The following is a 24,891-nucleotide window of genomic DNA, read 5'->3' on the forward strand; positions in this document are numbered from 1 at the left end:
CGTCAACCCTTCCGTTACCCTCCCCTCCCATGCGTGGCTGGTCCCTGAACCCAGTTGGGTCTCCTGATTCTGATATACTCCTCCCCTGTCTGTCTCCTTTTCTCCACCTTTTCTGCCACTTCGACCTGGTAGCTTGGGACGGGGGTGGGGGTGGGGGTCCTATCTGGCCAGTGCATAATCCAAAGACATGCAAAGAGGTGAGTGTCCTTTGGACATCTACTACATACTTTGTACTATGCTAGGTAGTTTAAATGTATTATTTTTAATTTTAATGACCTTCCTGGGACGTGAGGCAGTATTGCCCCTGTTTGCAGGTGAAGAAATTGGGCTCAAGAGATTAACTAACCGTGTTGTTCCCTCTGCTTTGAAAGTGCCTGTGAATTTTGACACAGGGAGAGAGGGGGCTTGGGGGTTCATCTGTGCTGCCCCCAGGCTCTGGGCTCCTGGGGTGGTGGGATGGCAGCATGCCCCAGAGCTCAGCTCCTTAGAGACAGAGCTTGTGCACAGAATTTAGCGAGCAAGTTTCTCCAGAGCCAGCTGGAGACACAAGCTTCCTGGAGATCTGGCAGGTCCATGAAGGGACGTTTTATTTCTCTGGGCAACTCTAGGCGCATTTTCACCCAGTGGGCCCCAGAGGGGAGACTAGAGCAAACTGTTTTTTTGTCCTGACTGCTTGTGAAATTGAGAATATTTTTAGCAGATCTGAAAGCTTTGGAGACAAATCCCATTACTCATTGCCCTGCTCAGAGCAGGCACTCAATAAACCTGTGTCGAATGTTGCTGAATGCTACTCATTGGCACAAACGATCCTTCAGTGAATGTGCACATTAGGGCATCGGATGAAGATGTCAGCCAGCTTGACTGTAAAAAGTTGTCTTTATGATGCCATAAAAAGGAACACGGACAATAGCTAGAATGTCATTCGAGAGCACAATAAATATTTCCCTGAAGTTCCGTGGCCCATCAGGAAACCACATCACACGCACTTTCAAAACCAGTGGCCCATTTCAACTTTATGGAAAATGCCAGTTTTTTATGGGAACTGATTGGGTTTGCAATTAACTAAAGTGCACAATAATCCTGTCCGCCCTGATTGATTTATGGGGCAGAGAGCGTGCTTGCGAGAGTTAGGAAAGGGATAGTGCGCAATCAGGGTTTTAAGCACTGCCAAACGCAGTCACTTGGCTTCAGAACAAGGTCCACTGCGTGTATTAAAGAAAGCGAACGCAGCTACGACGGTGTGGTGCCTCTGTTCCACCAGTCAGCCAGCGCTGGCTGAGCTGCGGCGTGCCAGGCGTGGTGCCGGAGGTGCAGGGCTGAGAAGACAGAGGACTGATCCCAGGGGCTCACAGTGTACGGGCAGGCAGGTAATGACAAGCAAGTGTCATCAGGGCTGGGAGAGAGGCATGCCCAGGTCACTGGAGAGGACAGGGATGGAGCAGCAAAATGTGGCTTGGGTGGGCAAGGAGACGTGCAGGAAAATCGAAGGGATTATTGAGGGGTGATGCAGAGCAGGGTGGGGGGGACACACAAAGGCACGGGCTTGTGGGAGGGCTGGAGGAAAGGTTGGAGGAGCTGAGAATGGGCGTGTCGCCGGGGGCTGGTGAAGGGCTTCCGCGACTGTCAAGGAGCCTGCAGGTTAGCCTAACCTCCTCCTTTTGGGGAAGTCGCCCTGTAATGCTCCAACTTGGAGCATCCAGTGGCTCGATTCCTCCTAATGCTGCACACCACACTTTAGGGAAGTCAGCGCTGCTGAAAACTCACAGGGTCAACGTCAGCCGGCGTGGTGCAGTGTTCCTGTAGAGCCAGGCTCTATTTTGCTAACCAAACCCATCCCTTTACAGCAAACGTGGAGCCCGGCTTCCTCCCAGCTGCCTCGGCTCCCTGAACGATCTCACCGTCTATTGCAAAGAACAGAGGGAGAGAAGACGGTGCCTGTATGCCCCACGTCCTCTGAAATCCAATGTCACCTGGGCAAATGTGACCACTGGGGAAGGACCTGCTTGGGGAAGTTGAAAAGCTGAAGCCCGAGGAGGTGGTTCCTGGGGGTAGGTGGCATTCACGGCCGCGTGTCACTGACCTTTCCACTGGAAGGTGGCCAGGATCTGGTAGACAGCTGTTTGCTGAAGGCTTTGAGATGTGGCTTAGGGCTCTCGTCTTCCCAGTGCTGATGAAGGAACAATCCCTAGGGTTCTGTGGGTCAAGCGTCCATCCAGACCATGGGCTACTGAGGCGGGACAAGAGGACCTTCGCTTCACTTCAGAGAGGAGCCTTCTCATTGCCCTGGGGCTTGGGCTCATGCCAGTCCCTCTGTGCAGAGAAAGGGAAGTCTGCTCTTTAAAGCCTGGGTTCTGCTGCCTTCCATACCCCAACATGCTCCATCTGCCCCCACCCCACCCCAAGCGACCTTTTTAGGACAGCACATCTGCAGTAAGCATCCTAAATACACAGACTCGCCGACTCGAGTTTGAGACAACCTCAGGTCCACACTATTTATCGATGATGCCAGCTGCGGGCTTGCCCTTCTTGGCTGGATTAAGCATTAAACAGCCAGCTCCAGGCCAGCCCTGGTAGGCAAGGACCCTGGAACGCTGGAGTTGGGTGGGCCTCTGAGGCCACTCTTTACAAGTTGGTAATACCGCTCAGTGCAGAACACGGGCAGACAGTGCATCCACGCTGGGCCGCCCCAGTGGATGGAGAGGCTGTCCTTACACGGGACCGAGTCTATCTCCCTGAGGCTGGAAATCAGGGACCCTTGTTCTGGCATCTGCAAGATCACAGAATAAGCCTATCCTTTCTTCAAGTATTGCTATTATTATTTACAGCTTACGTTTTTATGGAGTTGATGGTGACAAAGGAAACCTCTTTAGATATGTGATGAATAGTGGTCTCAAAATCCTCTCCAGGTGACGTACCACAGCCTCCTTCAAACAGTCCTTAAATGGCAAACTTCCCATTTCCCTTCAACGCACAGCGTCAGTTTCAATTGTAATTTTTTTTTCTGTTTATAAAAGTGATAGAAGCGTGTTGCAGAAAATTAGGCAAACACAGACAATTAAAAGAAGACAAATATAACCAGTTTGTTGGCTGCTTCTTTCAGCCAAACTCTCTCGGGATTGCCTCCCCTGCTGGCCCCGCGATGGCACGCTGGGTCTGTGGCGCTCCGGTTCCTCAGACTTAGTTACTAACAGTCAGCCCAGTTGAACCCGTCCATCTTCCGTTCAGTTTAAATCTCGCCTCCTTGCCTTCCTCGCACAGGCTCAGGCTGGCACCTCCGCCTCTTTGTCCCGTGTGCCCCCTTCTCCCTGTCAAGTGCATTGGGAGGGGGAGCTGGGCCAGGAAACAGGCTCTCCTCTACACACCCAGCCCATGTCGCCTCCTCCGCTCACTGGCTGTTGGTGCTCCCTCTGTGGCAGGCGTGAGAATGTTGGTGATCTTGTGGGGCACACCGAGGAGGTTTTTTGGGGGAAGTGTGGAGTTCCCCATGGCACCGTTTCCAGATGTAGGAGACAGGTTCCTTTTTATCCCCTTGTCAACTCTCCTACAAACTCAAGTCTGTCCTCTTCCTGGGGGGCGGGGGTTCCTTGCTCCGTGGGCTGCCCCGTTGGGTGAGGCATCTGCATCCCTCACAGGTGTCATTCGGCCACAGGAAACGCAGGCATCCTTGCCGTGGCAAGTGGCAAGAATGTGTGAAATTGACCATGTCTCCCCAGAAGCTGACATTTTTTGTTGTGCTGTTGAATTCAGTGTGCTAATATTTAATCAGGATCTTTATTTATTATTGAAATTGATTTATTTTTCGGCTAACTCCTTTTTTAGGTTTTGTTATTAGTGCTATGCTAGATTTATGAAATAAATTGGATTGTATTCCATCTTTTTCGTACTTTGGACCAGTTTATATAACGTGAGAAGTATCTGTTCCAGGAACATTTGAAAGAACACGCTGTGACAACAGGCTGACCCCAGAGGTTTTGTTTGGGGAGACACTTCTTTGAAACTGGTTTGCTTTCTTCCGTGCTTGTTGGTCAACACAAATTTTTTTTATTTCTCTTTGAGACAAATTTAGTAATTTGTGTTTTTGCCGAAATGATCCATTTCATTGAGACTTTCAAATAAATTAGCAAAGTTGTACTATCGTATCCTCTTACAGATAAAAATCCTCCATATCTGTTCTTATGTCTCATTTTTCGTTTCTGCTTTTTGAGATCTCTCCTCCTCTTTTCTTTCTTTCTTTTTTTTCTATATTAGGATTTTCAGAGGTTTCTGTGCTCACATGCGTGTTTGTAGAACCTGGTCTTGGAATCATTGATCTTTTCTACCAGTTGTTGATTTCCTTGTTTTTCTGCTTTACCTTTGTTATACCCTCTCATCTACTATCCTTGGGCTTAAAAACTCTGGAGTTGAATGTTTAGCTTATTTATTCTTTTCAAATGATGAAAATGCTTAAATCTATGACTTTATTCTCAGACTACAGCCTTGTCCCTTTCTCTTCGTCTCCTAGCTTTCAGCCAGAGCTGGCACGATCTTGCAGATTTTCTTTGGACTCAGAAGAGCCACCCGCCGCCCCGCCCCCTTCCCTGACAACCAGCAGCCCCCTCCCTAGGGACTCCTGTGGCAGCAAATCCCCCTCACTTTCCCCACCTGCTGGCTTTGGGGAGGCTACTACTGCACTGGGGAGGTGGCCTTGGGCACCCTGGAGCTGCGTTTGCTTCCCTTACACCCACAGCTGGGCCCTCCTGCGAGGAGCATACAGCCCGCCTTTACTGTCCTGAATTCTCCAGCGATGCTTGGTGGATCTAAATTCCCCCTCAGTGGCACAAACCCCAGAAAATTCCACTGTGAGATGGAAATGGCACCTCCAATTAAAGGCCAAACCTGGCCTGAGGCTTCAGCCATCCTCACGAAGAGCCGGCTGTCTGCGCATTAGCTGGAAGCACAGCCTCACCTAGTGCGTGCCCCAAACTGCTGCTCCCTGGAGGGTCTGCCTGTGACACTGGCTGATGACAGGAAAACACGGTCGTGATGTAACAGCCCACTCTGAGATGGGAAATCCACTGGAATGCTACAGCCATCCACTATAACGATGGTCCATTGCAGATAACCCGTGGAAGAGGAAATTCTGCCCAGTGGACTGACTTCAGATCAGGACTCTGCCGATAAAGTACACCCACCCAAAACTTACTGAAATAAACCTTTACACAGTTGCATGGACCACCATTGCTGATGACCCAGCTGTATGGTCAGGCCCCCAGACACAGGACCACTGAGATCACACCCACAGGAGGTACTTGCTATGGAAACAAATCCAAGAAGCTGACCACGAGTTTGATCTTTGTGTTGCTCATGTGCATGCCCACAGGAAGCAACCGTACCGGGGGAAGCAGGCCGGGAGCATGCGAGACTATCATCTCTCCTCCAACTCTCTGGATCTGTGCTCGAATCCACATGGGAACAGAGCCCTCAGCAGGGACGGGGATGCTGAGTGAGAAAGCCATTGTCCCCTGCAAAGGTGGCTACATGCCAACTGTGCCAGCGTCTCCAGAGATGACTTCCACAAGGCCTGCTGGTCTGTCAGGCTTCAGCTGCCTATATGTCACACACAGCCTCGCCCTGTCTGTCTGTCTGAGTTCCTTGGCACCCAGGAGGCAGGGGTGGGGAACAAGGAGGATGTGAGGAGCAACCGTATACTCTTCTCCTGTCTTTCGAGCAGGACGCATTGAAAGAGAAACAGTACATGTCTCTCTTGTTTTTTTGTTTTTGTCTTTTTTTGGTAAGGAAGATTGGCCCTGAGCTAATGTCTGTGCCAATCTTCCCTGATTTTATGTGGGATGCCACCACAGTGTGACCTGACGAACGGTGCTCAGTCTACACCTGGGATCTGAACTGGCAAACCCCAGGCTTAACAACGATGCCACCGGGCTGGCCCTCTATGTCCCTCTTGTTTTTGTACCTGCTTTGACCTCAGTGGATAGATGGAAATTTATGTTACATCATCTGATGGTTCCTATTGCTCAGACTGAGGCCACCTGACTAGACATGAACTTGGACCCTGACTTTTCCTTGAGCTCTTCTACAGCCCCCTTCTCTGCCCCCAAGATCATTTCTGACGACCAGTGGTGGCACCTTGATCCCTACAGAAGTCACCACTCGGGGGGAGGAGAGCCCGTCTGGCTCATCCCTGAAGGGTGAGGGACAGAGGCCTCGACTGGAAAGGTGTGAGCACATCTCTTCCGGGGAGATGGGTGAGGGCGAACGGGAGTATGTGAATCCCTGTCCTCTTTCTGAGCTTGGACGTGACCGCCTGAAGTGGCTCTGCGGGATTGCCCCAGGCAGGGACTCAGTGCCAGCTGCTCCTGCTGGTGGAAACGTCCACCCTCCAGCTGACATAACCGAGGGGACCTTGTTGATGCCTCGCTTCCAGACAATGCTATGGAAACCACTAATCCTGGTGGCAACCGGAGTCTGTGAGGACCTTGTGGTTAGGAAGCCTTAAGAGCCCGGGAGAGGAGAGAGGACATGGGCGACGGAACGGCTGGTGCCAGCCTCTGGATTCTGGTTGCTGCCCTCTTTCTTCTCCAGCAAGAGCTTTTCTCTGCGTGTCCCCAGGCCCTCTAAACAGGTGGAGCTTCCTAGGGACAGATTTCTCTCTCCTGGAGCTTTGGTCATAGGGCACGCAGTCCACCCATGCCCGGCCTAAGCTGGGGACAATATTTAGTGGGTCCCATGTGCTTGGCCACGTGCTCCTGTTTTCCCTCGTGACTCTAGTTTTGTATCTGCCCCACATGGTGCTAGGGTGTGTGTCCTTTGCATGAAGGTGCTAAAATTGTTGCTGCCTCCCTCTCATACCCATCTTACTCTCGTTCCTGCCCTTTCATCACAGTGCGTTTCAGTCTCAAATGGGTGTATAATCTGTTATAGCCACAGCTAACAATACTGAGTATCACTATAGGCCAAGCACTGTGCTAAGAGCTTTATATGTATTAAATCATTGAGGTAAGTAGGTGCAATTATCTCTTGTTTTCTACACATTCTTTTTTCAGAAAAGGAAACAGAGGCACAGAGAGGTTAATAATTTGTCCGAGGTCACACAGCTGTAAGTTCTGAGGCCAGTATTCAAGGCCAGGCAGTCTGCCTCTAGAGCCTGTGCTATTAAACTCTCAGCTGATGACTCGTGAGTGGCCTGGAGGGGGAGTCCAGGGGTAGAATTAAAGTATTTTGCTTCAAAGTATCATCTTTAAAAACAGTATCCCATAGGCCTAGATTCTTGTGCTATTTTCTGACCCCCAAGAAGGATCTACTTGCTGTTCCTTAATCCACATACTTGCTTGTCGCACAATAATACCCTCCGCCTATCACCCATTAGGCCCCCATGACACACCCTATAGGTCTTATATCTGATAGCATTGCTTCCATGCAGGTGTGCTATGAGTCCCAAAGTTTCAGGGGTGCTATAGTTTCTGGGATTTTTTGTTTGTTTGCTTGCTTTTCTGTGTGTTCCTAGGTACCTAAGTGGGAAGTGGGGTGGGACGGCTCCTGGGGAAGGAACGGCTGGGCTGCACCCCAGAGGCTGCCAGGCTGCAGGCTCTGCTGTGCACACTCCTTACAGCTCGGCTCTGGCTCCACGAGCAGACTCGCCCCCTGAGATGTGGAAGGAGAGGGCTCCAGCATGAGGCGGGGGCTGCGTTCCACTGCCTCTTCCTGACTCTGGAGGGGTTGGGTTTTCCTGTGACAGCTGCAGCAGAGGTCGTGGGCTGGGGCGGCGTGGGAGCCAGAGCAGGTGTGAGGTGGCGCAGGCACCGGCAGCCAAGACCGCGGCCTCTCCTTACCTGGCTTCTCGATCACGACCAAGCAGCAGCTGGCCGCCCGGAGTCATTCCCGGAAGCTCAGCTCCGGCCCTGCTCCTCTGGTTCTGCCATCAGTTTTGCAGGGACCTGGTTCTCTCTTGTGTAAACGAGCCGAGGCTTCCATGTTATCTGCAACTTGTTGCTGATATTTTGCGACAGTTTTTTAAAACACAGTTGGTTCAGATTGAGCCCGTGATAAGCTAAACCCCTCAGATTTCTTTTCCCATTGATGTTCTTAGGATAGGTGTCCTCTGTTCTGGGTGAGTGCGACAATTTAACTTACCTGTGCTGGCCCAGCCACCCGGCCGGTGAGTCCTTTCGAGTTACTGTCTCTGTGGGAAGCCCGCCACTGAGACCACACTGTTCCCTCCGCCCGCAGCTTGTCCCGTGGCTCCACGATGCTGCCTCCCGCTGGGTTCCTCCCAGGGTTTTCTGAGCTTGTTCTCTGCTCCAGTACTGTGCTCTCCAGGGGAGCCCATCAATGCGTTTACTTTCTTCTCCGTCTCTTCGGTGACCCGAGGGTTAGCGACTCTGGCCCCCTCCCCTGGGGACAGGTGTCCACATTTCTCTTGCTACGTGGCAGGACCATTAGGAACAGTCTGGGTGCATTTTCCCTCAAGAATCCCTTTTAGAAAGATGTGTTTTCTAATACCCGGGTCTCCCAGTGGGGCGTGTGTGCGAGAAGTTTCACGAGCATTGTATGGTTCTTCAAACTGCCGCTTATGATCCTTTAATGGAATATAAAACTGATTTAGAGGGTTGGACCAGCATTGAATATGTAGAAGTTCTTTGTAAGGAGGGAGAGTAAGTAAGTATTGTCTTGAGCATCTTTTGTTTTAGTTGAAGGTGTGTGGGTATGTTATCAGTCAGGGTTCCACCGGAGAAACAGAACAGAAACAGATCTATTTATCCATCTATTTCCTATATAGTCTCTCTCTCTGTATATATACTCACATTTGTGTATATGTGTGTGTATGTATACATATATTCTATATACATATCTATACAGGATGTGTATGTCTATAGACATATATGTGCATATACAGAGAGAGAGAGAGATTTGTTGTAAGGAATTGGCTTGTGTGATGGTGGGGGTTGCCTAGGGAAGTCTGGAATCGCAGGACAGGCCATCAGGAAGGGCAGGCGCAGCCTCTCAGGCACAAGCTGCAGTTGCTGTCCACGGGGGACTTCCTCTACTTCAGAGAAACTCCTAAGGACCTTCAGCTTATTGAACCAGGCCCACCCAGATTATCCGGGAAAATCTTCCCTATTTAAGGTAAACTGGTTGCAGACTTTAACCACATCTCCAGAACACTCTCACAGCAACACCTAGCTTAGTGTTGAATTGCTGGGGACCGTCACATAGCCAAGTTGACACACAAAACTGACCATCAGAGTGTGTGTATGTGTGTACTGAATGGTGATTAAAAATGAAATTCTTACCGTCAAATATAATTTGAAGAATGCAGGGGACAATCATTACCCCTCCTGTCCCCTGTTTGGGGATAGGTGTGTTCAGACCCGCCCCCTTTCCTCTGTCACACTCCAGGCTTTCCGCAGTGGGAGGGAAGCACGCAGACCAATGTTTCTTGAGTCATGTCGGCTGTTTTGGCTTCCTCCAAGGGCATGAGGTCAGCCACTGGGAGCAAGGGCACCTGGTACACTGGAACTGACTCCCTGGACTGTGGGCAAACTGGAAATCAGTGGACGCCACAGCCAGGCTTGAAGAAAGAGCCTGAGTGTGGTCTGTGGACCGAAGGGAGAATCTGCCTCCTGTGCATTCAGGGTGGATGGTGAAATTCCAAGATTCAAAGTCATGTAAGAGGAAGCTGAGCCAGGGGGCTAGCAGGCACGCACCCCCTCCTAACCCTGACGAGTCAGAAAGGCTCTAAGGAAGCAATCGGAGGAGGATCCGAGAAGCACTGTGTCCCCTTGGCAGTTTCTCATCAATCCTACAGTTCAGCTTTCCCGAGTGGTTTTCTAAGGAACAGCTTATTCATAATTCCCAAGCTGAAGATACTTCTAAGGAAAGAATGTACGACATCATGAGTAAACAAAGAAGTCCTAAATTGTTAACGCCTATAATAGGAAAGTGTCATAAGTGGGAACTTCTTCAAATTGTGTGTCTTCCTGAGAGAGCAATACATTCGTTCCACGAGCATAGGTGAACCAGGCTGCATGCAAGGCGCTGGGGCTGTGCAGCTGATGAAGTCGAGGCTAGAGGCTGCCGAGGAGGAGACAGACAGGGAGAGGAACCATAGCCCGGGGAAGCGAGAGAGTGAGGGCTCCGATGAGGGGTGTGTGCATATGGGGCAGAGGCCAGCAGCCTGGCAGGGGAGGCAGGAAGTGGTGGGGGCCTACCAGGCACGAGGCAGCACGCTGGGCCCCGGGAATTGACTAGCAGGTAGGACAGAGATGAGCTTAGGATCCAGGTGGAGAGAGAGATGTTAGTCAGTCACCCCAAGAAATGGACACTGTCCCCAGCATGGGCACGCCCTGCCGCAAGGTCACGCTTCACGCTGAGCATGTGCCAAGCTCCAGGTTTCCCATGGGACTTCCCTTCTGGAGGGCCTACCAGTGCCCCCCAGCCACTAACTGGGATAGGATCTTATTCGTGGAAGTGACATTCCCCAAGTAATGTCACCGGGTTAGAGGAATCCCTCAGGGTCTCTTGACTGTCAATTCTCTGTGATCAATGGTTTTAATGGATGAAGTTCATGTGAGCCATTCTGTTTGGTTCTAGAAGCACACACCAATATTTTTCCTCTTTGTCCCTCCAAAGCGCTTTCTTGGCCCATTGCTTCTGAACGCTTACTAGATTTTGCTTCTCAGTCCCCCACCCTCCCTAACTGTCCTATTTATAACTTTCAGCTGTTGGCAGGTCTGCAGGGCTGGGCCACTGGGGAGATGTAAGGAGACCAAGCTGCCTGTGAGTTGTCTGGGAACGCGGGCTGGGGTGATGGAGACACCCGGGCCAGCCTTTGCTCTCAGAATTTATGGTGCAAACTCGGATTTGGGGAGAGCCAGGGTTTGCGATGGACAACAGTCCTGTGTTTGTAACGCTGGAAGGTGAGGAAGGCGCATTCCACTTAGGCTGGAACCAGCTAAAACCAGCTGTTTGACTCACAAATTAGTCAATAACTTTCTAGCAAAATTTAGAAATAGTGGTTTCAGCAACAAGTTGCTTTAGCTAAAGTAACTTTAAAAGACAAACAAACAAACACCAAGTGGGATATTTGGGACAAAATTTAAATATGGGTTTTGGGCAGAAAGTGTTTTCTGGATGGAAGACTGAAGTCGGGTCATTAAGTGGGGCTGGCGAGACTCCGCCGGGAGGAGGTTAGCGGAGGGGAGACGATGGAAGCTTCGGGGTTAAGACATCCACGCTGGGCCCGCCCTGATAAGCATACATAATTTCAACCTGACCGCTGATTTGTTCCCAGGCGGTCAGAAAGCCACGCTTCCCAAGGGCTTTACCTGCTCATTGTCGAGGCCTGAGATAAACACCATTTGAGAAATTGCCTCCAAAGGCCCGATTTCCCTCCTCCAAGAAGCTGCCGGTGGCGTCCTTCCTTTTCGCTGTTTCATTCCCAGTTCTCTCCACCAGCTCACTTTGGAGCACGATTCTTTCTTGGACCATGAATGAAAAGATTCTGCTGTCACATCAGCATCTTAGCATTTTCTGGCTTTTTTTTTTCTTTCTGGGATTCATGCCGATTCCTTTTTTTCATTTCGTGGAAGCTCCGCTTAAACGATGTGTTTCTGAGGCTCAGCCTCTTGGCCTGTGAGGAGCCCGCAGGGAGCCTTCCTCCGCTGAGTTTGTCTCAGGCTTTATAGCACATCAAAGTTAGCTGCAGTCAACGTCAGCAGAGCCCCACACCTCCAGTCTGGGGGAGCGGGGTGCGGGCTTTGACTCATTTGCCTGACCAGCCTGTGCACCATGAGCAGCCCGCGTCTGCGGATGGACCTGGGCAAAATGCCTGAAGGTCAAAATATTGTATCCAAAAAGCCATGTCAAAGTGCATCTGTGTTCACTGGAAGGGGAGAAGCAGGGAATTTGTCAGCATTCTTGTAGAGTCCTCGATGTGAAGGAGGCAAACACTTATTACTCACTCTTCAGTGCTCTTTGTTCATATGGCTGGTTAAGCCCTCAACCCAGAGAGTCACAATTAATTGTGCACATTTTTCTCCCTTCTGCTGGCTTATAGTGGCCCTCAGAGGATAGGGCCTGTCTTTTAGGCCAATCCTCAGTCTCCAGGCTGTTAAATGAGGAACGCTTGGCATTGCTCGATGGCTATTGAATGACTGAGTGAGTGTATGATGGTTAATTTTATGTGTCAACTTGACTGGACTAAGGGACGCCCAGATAGCTAGTGAAACATTACTTCTAGGTGTGTCAGTGAGGGTGTTTTCAGAAGAGATTAGCATTTTAATCAGTAGACCCAGTAAAGAAGATTGCCCTCCCCAATGTGGGTGGGCGTCTTCCAGTCCGTAGAGGACCTGAATGGAACAAAAAGGAGGAGGAAGAGGGACTTTTCTGGGGGGTATCCATCCTCTCCTGCCCTTAGACATTGATGCTCCTGGTTCTCAGGCCTTTGGACTCAGACTGAATTACACCACTGGCTGTCCTGCGTCTCCAGCCTGCAGACGGCAGATTAAGGGACTTCTCAACCTCTATAATCACGTGAGCCAATTCCTATAATAAATCTATAATTGTGACACCCAGTTACAACGTGCGGACTTTTTCTCTACACAACCAATTCCCACACTGCCTGGGTGTCCTACAATTCAAGTCAATTCTGACACTATCTGCCTGGAAATAGCATCAGATCCCACAGGTTAAAGGCTCAGTCCCACAAAACTGCCCCCACTTCAGACGCCAACGGAAACTCCAGGTTGTCGCCTGTGCTTCTGACCAACTGCCCATAAAGCAGAGGTTCCCACGGCTCCCTTTGTGGGTTCCATTTATTCGCTAGAGCAGCTCACAGAACTCAGGAAAACAGCTTACTCACTACATTACCAGTTCATTACAGAGGATATTAAAGGATACGAATCAATAGCCCTCATGTAGGATGAGGTCCCAAACGAGGAGCTTCTGTCCCTGTGGAGTTTGGGCCCCACATGGCACATGTGGGTGCTTTCTGGCTCCCCAACCTGGAAGCTCTCCAAATCCTGTCCATTTTGTTTTTTATGGGGGCTTCAGTAGGTAGGCATGATTAATTAAATCACTGGCCATTGGTCATTGATTCAACTTCCAGCCCCTCTCTCCTGTCTGGAAATCAGGGGATGGGACTGGAAAGTTCCACCCTCCTAATCAAGATTGGTTCCTCTGGCAACCAGCACCCTGCCCCCCCACCAGCCATCATTAGAGGATTTCCAAAAGTTACCTTATTAACATGAACTCGGTTGTGGTTGAAAGGGGCTTGTTAAGAAAAACAAGACACCCATATCACCCTTATGGCTCTGAAGGCATGTCAGGAACTGAGAGCAAATATTCTAACAAGAGATGCTCCCGTTGCTCTCATTGCTTCTGTAATTCCAAGGGTTTTGGGCGCTTGAGCCAGGAACTGTGGACAAAGATCAAAATATATATTTATTATAAATCACAACATCATAAAATCGATCTATGTCTGTCTATCTACCTATCCATCACCTATCCTGTTGGATCTGTTTCTCTGGAGAACTCCGACTGGTAGTGAACATCCGTCCCCAGCCCACGGGGCCAAGGTCATTATGTTGTTTATCTCACTTGGTTCCAGAACTAGGGGGGCTCCGGGTGGGCCGTCAGAGGCTGGGCCAGCTGCAAGGGGCAAGGAGAACAGAGATGGGGGCTGACAGGGGTGCTCTGGGCGACACCTGCCACTTCAGCCCTACTTCTCAGGGCCTCTGTAAAAGGAGCTATAGGAGGAGATGGTCTCACCTAATACCAGCACAGTGAGTCCTCTAAAGAACACATTGGCCATCGAGTTTCTTTTTATAATATTCCCGTAAAGCAGAGGAGAGAGGGAAAGCATCCATTTGTGCCTTACAGTGGTGGATACGAGCTGGTGACAGGGAATCCAGGCCAGTCAGCCAGCCCTAGCAGGCCAGCCTCCCCTTTCCATGGCAGTTTTGTAGCAACGGCCTGGCTACCCCCTGAAAGGCGACTCCTAGTTTATGTAACCTATTTACTCTGATAATGAAAAAAATGGCTTTCGTCGTCATATAAAGGAGAAAGAGCAGGAAATATTTTATGGGAAAATATTTTGTATTTAATAAGGAAGTAGATGAGTTTCAGTGAGTGAGTTTGGATTTATGAGATGTGAGATAATATTCAACTGAATAATTTTGAAACTTTAACAATATTTGACCTTCGGAAATAAGGGCTAACTATGTATATTTATACACAGTCACAGGGTTACTGTGAATATGATTACTCCAGATTTGGACCTATTCAGGTGTGTTTACCCACAATCAAGATGCTGTGAGTGGCATGGCTGGAGATGACAGGATTTTCCAAAATGGTGAACAATTTTTGGCAAAATTTTAAACAAAACAAAAACCCATGTTTCATAGTAGTTGCGTTCATGGAAAACTGTCTAAAAATTACTTTGTTTTTATATCTAAACTGGAGCTAGGTTTTAAGCTCAGATGTTATAAGCAGATTTTCCACTCACCTGAATCTCCATAAGTACATTTGAAAGTTATACAGGACACAGGACAATTTTTTTTTTTTTTTTTTTTTTTTTTGGTGAGGAAGATTGGTGCTGGGCTATCATCTGTTGCCAGTCTTCCTCTTTTTGCTTGAGAAAGATTGTCCCTGAACTAACATCTGTGCCAGTCTTCCTTCACTTTGTATGTGGGATGCGGCCACAACATGGCCTGACGAGCAGTGTGTAGGTCCACACCTGGGATCCGAACTTAAGAACCCCAGGTTGCCAGAGCAGAGCATGTGAACTTAACCACTACGCCACTGGGCTGGCCCCCAAGGAAAATTCCTTTTTGTGCAGAACAGTCCCTGCATTGAGATGTCTCACATCCCTGTCTCCAGCCACTAAATGATGGCCCCTGCCACCATTATGACAATGGAAACCATCCCCACATTTGTGGCATGTCCCCCACTACAAGTTTCTGCCCTTGTTGGGAACATTTGCTCTGGATGGACACACAAAGCATTTAGACAGTACTGATTAGGGACTCAGGATCATCTAGAGAAGAAAACAATAACATCTTTCAGTAAAGAAAAGCAGTTGAAAGGGAAAATAGGGAATGAGAGGGCAAATTATGAGTGTTTTTATTGATACCACTTGTATCAGTTAGAATACTTTGGGCTGGAAGTAAATAAAATCATTTAGAGCCAGCTTAAACAATAAGGAAATGCAGTGGCACACATACGGGGAGATTAAGAGGTACAGAGTATTGCCAGCTGGGAGACGGTGCAGTGAGGACAAACTCCGGAGCCAGACTAGCTGGATTTGCGTTCCAGACCCAGCATTTACTAGTTGGTTGTATTGCCTTGGGCAAGCTGCCTAACTTTTCTCTATCTCAGCTCCATCATCTGTAAATTGGGGGATGAAGTGTGTCCCCCTCATAGGAGTAAATGAGGTAATATAGATAAAAGTACTTCAGAACAGTGTAAGGTATCTAGTCTTAGTTTTTGTTATTACTATTATTATCAAAGACAATTTGGGTATACAATCACCTTGATTTCATCCTGGGAAGACCCTTAGCAGAGAATCTAGCCACAGTGGGACCAGGCTCTAGAAACTGAGAGATGATGTAGTTGTTGTTTCGCAAGGAAATTCGCCCTGAGCTAAAGTCTGTTACCAATCTTCCTCTTTTCTTTTTCCTCCTCAAAAGCCCAGCTCATGGTTGTATATTCTAGTTGTGAGTCCTTCTAGCTCTTCTATGTGAGTCACCACCACAGCATGGCTACTGAAAGAAGGGTGGTATGATTCCGCAACCGGGAAATGAACCCAGGCCACTGAAGCTGTGAGAGCGCCAAACTTTAACCACTCGACCATCAGGGCTGGCTCTACAGTTGTTGTTTTAAGCTGTTTGTGGTAATTTGTTACACAGCAATAGAAAACCAATACAGCTGGCTTCATCCTAAGGCTGTTTCCTCCGGTGTTTATAAGAAGGCTGCCTGGAGTAACTGGTGCCAAATGCACCTCCACTGGGAGAAAAAGGGACCACTTGACTTTCTGATTTTCCTTCAGGACAAGAAAACGTCCCCCAAATCCCCCCAAACCTTCCTCTCATATCTCATTGATTGACAGGACTAGGTCAGCGTGCTTGCTCCTGAGTCAACTGCTGACGATGAGACGGGTGTTACCACAGTTTGTTACGCAAAGTCAAGTTTTAAAATAAGACAATTAACAATGTACTTGGAATGAAAAAATTTTGGCAGCGAAGAGGTAAGATGAAGAATTGTCACATATTGAAATCTTTTTGCACCTTGTGTATCCCCGTTCGTGGCTCACCTTCCAAGCATGGACAACGTACCCAAATCCCCATGAAATCTGGGTCCTTGGATTTAATGGAATTTAAGATGTTTGAGAAGGGCTAATAACTGGTCGCCTTTGAGAAATGAAGGAAAGGGAGGACTCCAGAGTCCTGGCCTCAGTTCTGTGGATGTGGAGTTCGGAGGCACCCATGGGATAGCAAGGTAAAATGTTCAGTGGGCGGTTGGGAAATATGCGTGGTGAGCTCAGCAGCGAGTGTCAGTGGTAGACTTGGGGGTCCATCCGGGACTCTCTTCTAAGCGATGTTCTTCTTTCCCATAGAGCTTCCGACAGGTAAGTGTCTGCCTCACAGGCTTGGAAGCTCTTGGTCAAGAGTACATTCTCCATTTGTGAGGCTGCACCACAGCAGCTTCAAAACATCTATCAGAGGTTATGTACTTATCCAAGCTGAAGCCATCCAATAATTCCACAATGGCCAACATCTTCATCTATTTCATACCTGCCCTTAGGTCCATGAACCAGTATTTTGTGCCTCACTGAGAGCAGGTCTTATTTCCAACAGGGCAGGACAAAGTAGGTGTGACTTCTGGAAGATTCATGAGATTGGTGTGAACTCTGTATTACTCAGGGCGCTGGCAGGGGTCAGATGGCATATAGAGTGACACCATTGGTGCAGACTAGCCTCCTGGGTTAGCACAGAAGCTGGGGAGTGGATCTGGAGGGGCCAAGGGAGATTTTCCAGCACAGCTTGTGCAAAACACACTTGTGCAGAATCTCCTTCTTGATTTTGTTTTGACATAAAAAGACATTTATGGTCTATCTATCCTTGCTTCCTTTCTCTCTTCCATCATCTACCTATCTATCTTTTTATCTATCTATCAACCTACCTACCTATCTATCCATTCATCCTTCTATCCACCTTTTTAAAAATAAGAGCTTTATTGGGATATAATTCACAAAAAATTACCATAAAAGTCTCCTCTTATATAATAAAATTTTCCCTTTTAAAGTGTACAATCCAGTGATTTTTAGTATATTCACAGTCTTTCTTGATTTGTTAAAAAAAGAACAGATAGGTTCCATTTGATTCTGGAGACAGAAGGATTCAGTTTAAGGAAGATTTTTGTTATTGTGGTAAAACATACATAACATTTTAACTGCTTTTGGATGTACATGAGGAAGATTTCTAAAATTGTGTTACATATCCCAAAGTGTGCAGGCGGGGTGGGGAGACAAATAAGGTGAGAGAGCGGACGAAAGCAGGGTTTTCCAAGCGTTTGGGCTGAAAGAGCAGTTTCCTCAATTCCCATCCTTGGCAGACAGCCACCTGGTCCCAGTGCGCTTGACTAGTGTGGCCCATGCCACATGCTTTTCCCTACGTGAGTGCAGTGATGCCCAGACTGGCCCACACTCTGTTCGAGCAGCCAGGTCCATCCATCTCATCCTTGAATATCACGGCAGTTTCAGACTGACACACAGCTTCCTAAATGTTCATTCTTAATTTGTGGACCAGTGAAAACAGGTCAGACTGGCACTGGGCCGTGAATCACGGTTTAGGTAAACTGCACCAGGGGAAACTTCTAGAGAATTAGTACCCTCCTAGTTTTCTTCCTGGCTCTCTTTGTTATCCACAGATTCTTTTCTCCTAGAGGAATCCTTAGTGCCTTACTCACCTCCCCGGCTCAGCTGTGGCCTCCGAGCTTCCCAGAAAAGCCACGCCGCCATAGGGAGGAAGTCCTGAACCTTGTGGACAGGCCGTTTAGGGCTGGAGCTGGCCTGCGGCCATGCGTCTGCCCCTCATCTGCAGAGCCAGGTCCTCCTGCACAGCCACACGTGGTCTCACTCCAGTTTCCCGTTGGCTGGATGCTCCTGGATTCTCAGCAGTCTGGGGACGAGGGAGAGAAGCAGAGCTGGAGCTTCCAGGCCCTGAGGGGACAGTTAAGAGAGGGCAGCGGTTAGGTGAGGACACTTCCTGAAGGCAAAATTGTAAGAATAGCCAAGGACTGGAAAACCTTTATTGAGATGTAGCAGTCAAACCACACAGTTGTTAAACAACCCTAACTGGGTCTTAAATAATCAGTTCAGCTGGCCTCTATTTAACATAATAGCTGCCTGTTAAACCTAAATTAAGTGCAGAGTTAAACGTCTCTAGGACACAAAACCTCCAAAATGACTGCCAAAGCCAGAATGAAACCTCCGGCTGGAATGAACGGCGAACGTGTCCGCCTGGTCTGGGTGTGCTCTGTTCTGGATGAAGCGGGAGCCCCATCGCACTGCCCAGCTGTCTGTGCCTGGAGAGTCGTGTTTCCCAGGGTTGGGGGCATGGGGGCGGAGGACAGGCTCTGCAGGACATTTCAGTCCCGATTATGTGTCACAAATATTTTACGTAGACGTTCTCACATACGCCAGAAATAGAGAAAATGTCTCCAAGAAGTACTGTAAGGCCTCTCCGGCCTCAAATATCCCAGAATGATCGTAAGTTCTGCCCCTCCTCTCTACTCCCATTCTCCTGCCATAGACAGGCCCTTATCCCATGCTCAGACCTCAGCAAGAGACTTCCAGCCTCCCAACTTCCTTCCAAAGCATCCTCTAACCTGCTGCTACTCACCCACTCATTCATTCCTTCATCCATCCATCCACTCATTCATTCAAGAAATACTTTGCCCTAGTATGTGCTAAAGACTCAGGTAGAACACAGTAGCAGTAAAAACAAACCAGTGGGGCTTAGATTCTGGTGGGAGAGGCAGCCGTTGTTCAGAAGGCTCTTTCTAAGAGGCAATCTGACCTCTGACTCTTTGCATCTTTTCTCCCCACAAGCTCTTAGCTTGGGGAATAAAAGGCCCTGTTTCTGTCTCCATTCTCATTTCCTGCATCTTCTTCCTTCCTCCCTAGAGGCCAGCCAAGGATGTTCACTTAGTGGTGTTTCTCAGGGCTACCTTCTGGGGACCACCGGCATAGAAATTACCTGGGATGAGAGCTAAAAATGCATCCCCAGGCACCTCCCCAGATCTAGAATTGGAATTTTTTGTTGTTTAGGTCAGAGAAACAAGCTTTCATCTTTAACCAGGTTCTCCAGGTGACTCTGCTGCACGCTAAGATCGCTGAGTCACCACTGGTTAGCATTTCCTCAGTGTTGGCTGCATCCAGGACTTAGCCCCAAGCCTCCCTCTGCCTGGATGTCCCTCAGTCCTCTAGATCTGCTTGGTGACTCCCATCTGTCAAGGTTCAACTCGATGTCACAACCTCTGTAGCTTTTCCTGACCCTCACTCCCAGTGTCGCCCCCCCTTCCCCCCCCCCCCCCAGCACATACCCCTTGGGCCTTAATCAGCACAGAGGGCTGTTTATATTGCTGTGCCCTCCAGGACAGGAGTTCCCGCCGGTGGCTCCTCTTCACAGCCCAGCCCCTCCGTGGGACCCAGCCCACTGCCAGCTCACCCAGCTCACAGCTGAGGGAGGCAAGTACTGTGGTGTAGAGAACAGCAATTAAGAAGTTCAAATCCTGGCTCTTCCATGCTCTGGCTCTGTGGCATCAGGCCGTAACCTCTCTGAGCCTGTTTCCCCAGGTATCAATGGGGCTAATCCGCCTGACTCATAGGGTTGTCTTGAGGAATAAGGAATAAATGCATTCTCCAAGCCAAGGCTTTTAGACTTGAAAGGACCCACAGACCACCCGGATGTCTTCTGAAAATGCAAGTTCTGATTCAGCAGGTCTGGGGTGGGGCCAGCGGTTCGGCATCTCAAGCCAGCTCCCAGGTCTGCCAATGCTGCTGCTCTGGGAACCCCACTTTGAGAAGCAGTGGCTCCAAAGGTTGGTTATTTTAGAGTTACTGACGTTCAAGGTAGTGGGCACATGAAAAAAGATAGTGAAGCTTTCCATTAAAGCACAACGCCAGTCAGCTGCCAGTCAGCTGGGCTCGGTGTAGGGGCCAGAAGGTGGCCCCCACTTCCTGCCAGTAATGCACCCCCAGACGTGCTACTGTCGTATCCTCCCCCGAGGGAAGTGGACAGAGAGAGGCCAGTGCGGGGGTGGGATGGGGTGGGGTGGGGTGTGGGTGGGGCATCGCTCTTTCCCCAGGGCTGAGGGACAGGGTGTAGGATGCAGAACTTGGTTCTGCCCCCACCGCTGTCAGGTGCGCGCATGCGCAGAAACTTAGTAATGGAATGTGAAAGTGTTATACGAGATATTTTGGGGCACTTTGCAGCACTTACATCTTCATTTTCTTACTGTCACTCTTCATCCTACTGCAATCTTGCTCCTGCCTCCATCACTCCACAGAAACAGCTCTTGCTAAGAGTATTAATTACCTTCTGTCACTGCAAATACTGATATTTTGCTGTCCTCTTTCGTGACCTCTCAGCAGCATTGAACAGTGAAGATCCTTCTTGAAACACTCTCTTCCTTTGACTATCCTGATGTAACACGTTGTTGATTTTACAGGCTTGCAGAATCGCCCTCGTCTATTGGCGTTAAATGTTGGAGTTCCTCAAGAGCTGGATCCTAGGCTCTCTCACCCTCTCCCTTCTGTCTTTACCCTTGGGAGGTCTGGTTCACCCGAATGGTGTCTGGTACCACTTACATGAGGATGGCCCAGTCGTTTGTATCTCGACTCAGACCTCTGCATGGAACTCCTGAGCAATTGCCAACCTTCTCTTGGATGTCTCAAAGGCAAGTCAACTTCAGAATGTCCGGAACCAAACTTGAGATCTCTTCATCTCAATCTGTCATTTTCCTGGTTTTCCCAAATCAGTGACTGACCCCAGTTCTATGGGTACCGAAATATCATCCCCCACACTCCTTTCTCTCTCTATGCATGTGCCGGGCCTGGTGATATTACTTCTTACAGGTTCTCCCAAATCTGTCCACTTCTCTTAACCTCCATCACCACCACCTCGCGGGGCTGTGATTGTTATTTTGGTTTTGAGCATCACCTGATTTCTCCTCTGCTGGAGGAGATTGACAAAGTTAATATCCCTTAAACTCGAGGATGAGCAATGACTTTCATCTCTTTTCTATGAAGATGGTTTTATTCAATATGGCAGGAAGTCGTTCTTGTGGGATGGCTTGGACCACTGATGCAGGATGGCTTGGACCACTTAGTCCAGGCTTGGTTTTCTTTTGTGGGGTGGGGTTGGAGTTCATCTCCTGCTTACCTGCCGGAAAACTCTTACTGAGGATGTAGGCATTGATGTTGTTTTCATGTGGATGACAGGACTGCTAAGACTAGGAGCGAGAAATTACCAGTATCAGTGATACAATCAATTTTGCTTTCCACATTTTAATAGTGAATTCATTTGCTCTATATAATAGACTGGACACGTGTTTTCTTGGTTCACCCGTTTACTCATTTGTCTGGGAAGATCTATTTTGGGGAATAATTTTTGCTTTATTGAGTAGACGATGTCATCCGTAATGAGAAATTTTCCGTCTTCACGCTTGTGCTGAGGATTGCATGAGGGTAAGAACTGTGATGACGGGGAAGAACAGAGCCTGCCCTCGTCCCGGCTCTGGCCCTGCCTGAAGGGCTCTCTGGGAGCGGGTGTCCTCGTCCCCGGCTCAGCTGTGTGAGCCAAAACCCTGGATGTTTCTTAGCCTTTTGTTATGAATGATGGATCCAAGGCACAATATTCAGTCCTTAGTTTTCTTTAATTTAGTTGGAGGTCAAAATATAGTCTTTGTGGTTAGACTGCTTGGTTTCAAATTCTCGTTAGGCCTCTTACGAGCTCTGCATTCTTGGGCAAGTTACTTACCCTTTCTCTGCTGTGGTTTCCGCAAGTGTAAAGCGGGGATCATAATGGGACCATCCACATTAGTGTCGTTGTGAGGATTAAACAGGATGGCGCGTGTTTAGAGCTCCCAGCACAGGGACTTCTCCTGAGTGGCTCTTCTTCTTTGCTGACAACACTCCGTTTTTCTCCTGCTTGTTCCATTTCATCATCCTTTCTTGGTATTCTGCCTCTTTCTCTCCCTCAAATATGGGCTTTCCTGAGAGTTCTTTCCTTACTCTGTTTTTTTTTGTTACTCAACTCATATTTTTGGGGGTGATTTAATTTAGTTTTGCAGTGTCAACTCTCATTTCCTTGCTAAGACCTCCAAATCTGGGTCTCCAGTCCAGCCCCTTCATTGCAAAGCTCTGAAGACATTGCCAAAGGCCTGCTGGGCATTTCCACATGGACGTCTCGTGGGCATCTCCAAGTCTGAGCTCATCTTTCTATCCCATCCCCTCTCCTCAACAACACCAACTCAGCCTTATTCTCCTTCCTTAGTGTCTAATTTTTAAAATTTTTTAATTAAAAAAAATTTTTTTTGAGGAAGATTAGCCCTGAGCTAACTGCTGCCAATCCTCCTCTTTTTGCTGAGGAAGACTGGCCCTGAGCTAACATCCATGCCCATCTTCCTCTACTTTATATGTGGGACGCCTACCACAGCATGGCGTGCCAAGCAGTGCCATGTCTGTACCCGGGATCTGAACCGCTCAAGCCCGGGCCACCGAAGTGGAATGTGCGCACTTAACCGCTGTGCCACTGGGCCGGCCCCCTTAGTGTCTAGTTTCCAGCTCCTTAACATCCTGGATGTTGCCTTTGAACGGGCATCCGTCAAGTAATGTCTCTTTTAATAATAATGGTAATATTAAGTATGACATTTAATAATTTTTTAAAAGTAAATCAGATGATAAAACTCATTCTTAAAACACGGCAATACCTTTTAAATGAAAAAAGCCACTATTTTCTTCTGCTCACAGAATACTTCTGACACCAAGTGTGTGGGTTTTCCACACCCAGTAATTCTCCAACACCAACTGAGTGTGCCACAATGCAATTCAATTCTGACACTCTGTATCCCGAGTTAGTGTAGACCCCAGAGGTTAAGGGCTCAGTCCCACAAGACTGCCCCCAACTTCAGATGTCAGTTGCGAGTAGTGGGTCCCCAGGTTACCCACAACTTCTGTCTCACTTGAATACAAGTCAGCGTTTTCCAAGACCCCCTTCACAGTTTCGATAATTTGCTAGAGTGGCTCACAGAACCCAGGAAAACACTTTGCTTACTAGATTACTGGTTTATTATAAAAGGATCCAACTCAGAAACAGCTAGATGGAAGAGATGCATAGGGCAAGGTATGGGAAAAGGGGTACAGAGTGTCCACACTCTCTCAGCACCTCCATGTGTTCAGCAACCCGGAAGCTCTCCCAACACCTTCGGTTAGATTTTCTTTGTTTTCTTTCTATGGAGCCTTCATTACATAGGCGTGATTGATGAAATCTTTGGCCATTAGTGATTAACTCAACCTCCGGTGCCTCTCCTCTCCTCAGAGGTCAGGGGGTGGGGCTGAGAGTTCCAACCCTCTAATCCCGAGGTTGGTTCCCCTGGCAACCAGTCCGCATCCACTCCCAGTCCACAACGCCCCTCCCCCCCCGCCACGCCCCTGATCCAGTAATCACTTAATTAGCATAAACTCAGGTAGGATGAAAGGGACTTACTATGAATAACAAAGGACGTTCCTCTTACTTCTTCCACTCAGAAATTCCACGGGCTTTTGGAGCTCTGTCCAGGAACGGGGGATGAAAACCAAATATACATTTATTTTTTTTTATCACAATATAGCACCTTTCTTTTGCACGTAGAATGAAATAAGAACTTCACCGTGGCCCCGCATGGTTTCCATTCTATATTTCTCCATTCACTGGGCTTTGATAGATTCTGTTGTTGAGCCATCCAAAGGGAAATGAGCACCAAGTGGGGAAATGACTCTTTTCTCCAAAGAACAATGTTTTTCTGCCAAAAGCAGTGCTTCAAAATAGCTCTCAAATTAGTCCGTGACGAGAAGTTACTGGCAGTCAGAAATTGAGGTTGGCTTTGAAAACGGACAGAGCGGGAGATAAATCGAACCAGGGATAATGTCAGCACATCTCATAACTTGATGTTTATACGTCCAGGAGTGAGGGGGACGCGCAAAATTTCAGCTAATTGTTCTAATCCTTGATTTGAGAGTTAGAAGTGTCAGACTGTCATCTTGGCTTTCCCTTGAAGAAGTCACTTTTATGCACCTTTATAGGGAGAGAAACTAGATTACTGGTGCTCCTAGGGAACATTTTGGAAGTTTGTGGGGACATTTCCGATTGTCACAGTGATGGAGACAGATCTACTGGCATTAGTGGGTGGAGCCCAGGGCATGGTGGGATCCTGTATCCCACGAGGCATCCTGAGCCATGTCTCACCCACTTTTCTCTTCTTCAGGTAGGTAAAAATCGTGTTGGCGATCACCTGGACCTCGAACCTGACTCTGTTTTATGTATTAACTCGAGCCATTGCTTCGTGGTTTTAATACACACTGACATATTCCAGAAAGACAAGTACCATGTAAATGGAAGAAAGCATGTCCTTTGTCTTGTTTGTAGCTTTACCAAGATCACGCAACGTTTTGAGAAATCACGTTACTGGTGACAATGCCGTTCCTAGTGTTGGAAGTGCCAGGACAGCACGATCTAACTGTACTTGTCAGCATTGAATTCTTGGTGATTCCATACCTTTTGTTAACGTGCTTGTTTAGCTCTTATTTCAAAATGTCAAAGAGAAAGAATAAACATGGATAATATATCAAAACTA

At 48.4% G+C, this 24,891-nt stretch overlaps 1 long non-coding RNA gene across 5 annotated transcripts; it reads left to right on the forward strand.

Annotated features, from left to right (window-relative positions):
* The first annotated feature begins 943 nt into the window (after positions 1 to 943).
* On the forward strand, positions 944 to 24,891 carry LOC102147532 (uncharacterized). 5 transcript variants are annotated; one of them, XR_011438769.1, is made up of 5 exons: positions 948 to 1,367; positions 1,845 to 2,048; positions 16,103 to 16,240; positions 20,728 to 20,955; positions 24,523 to 24,891. It is a non-coding gene; the product is annotated as an uncharacterized lncRNA (long non-coding RNA). The 5 variants fall into 5 exon arrangements; XR_011438773.1 differs by having other exon boundaries at positions 963 to 1,367; positions 24,684 to 24,891; XR_011438771.1 differs by lacking the exon at positions 16,103 to 16,240 and having other exon boundaries at positions 944 to 1,367.

The sequence above is a fragment of the Equus caballus genome, chromosome 1 (genome assembly GCF_041296265.1).
Source record: "Equus caballus isolate H_3958 breed thoroughbred chromosome 1, TB-T2T, whole genome shotgun sequence".
Lineage (NCBI taxonomy): Eukaryota > Metazoa > Chordata > Mammalia > Perissodactyla > Equidae > Equus > Equus caballus.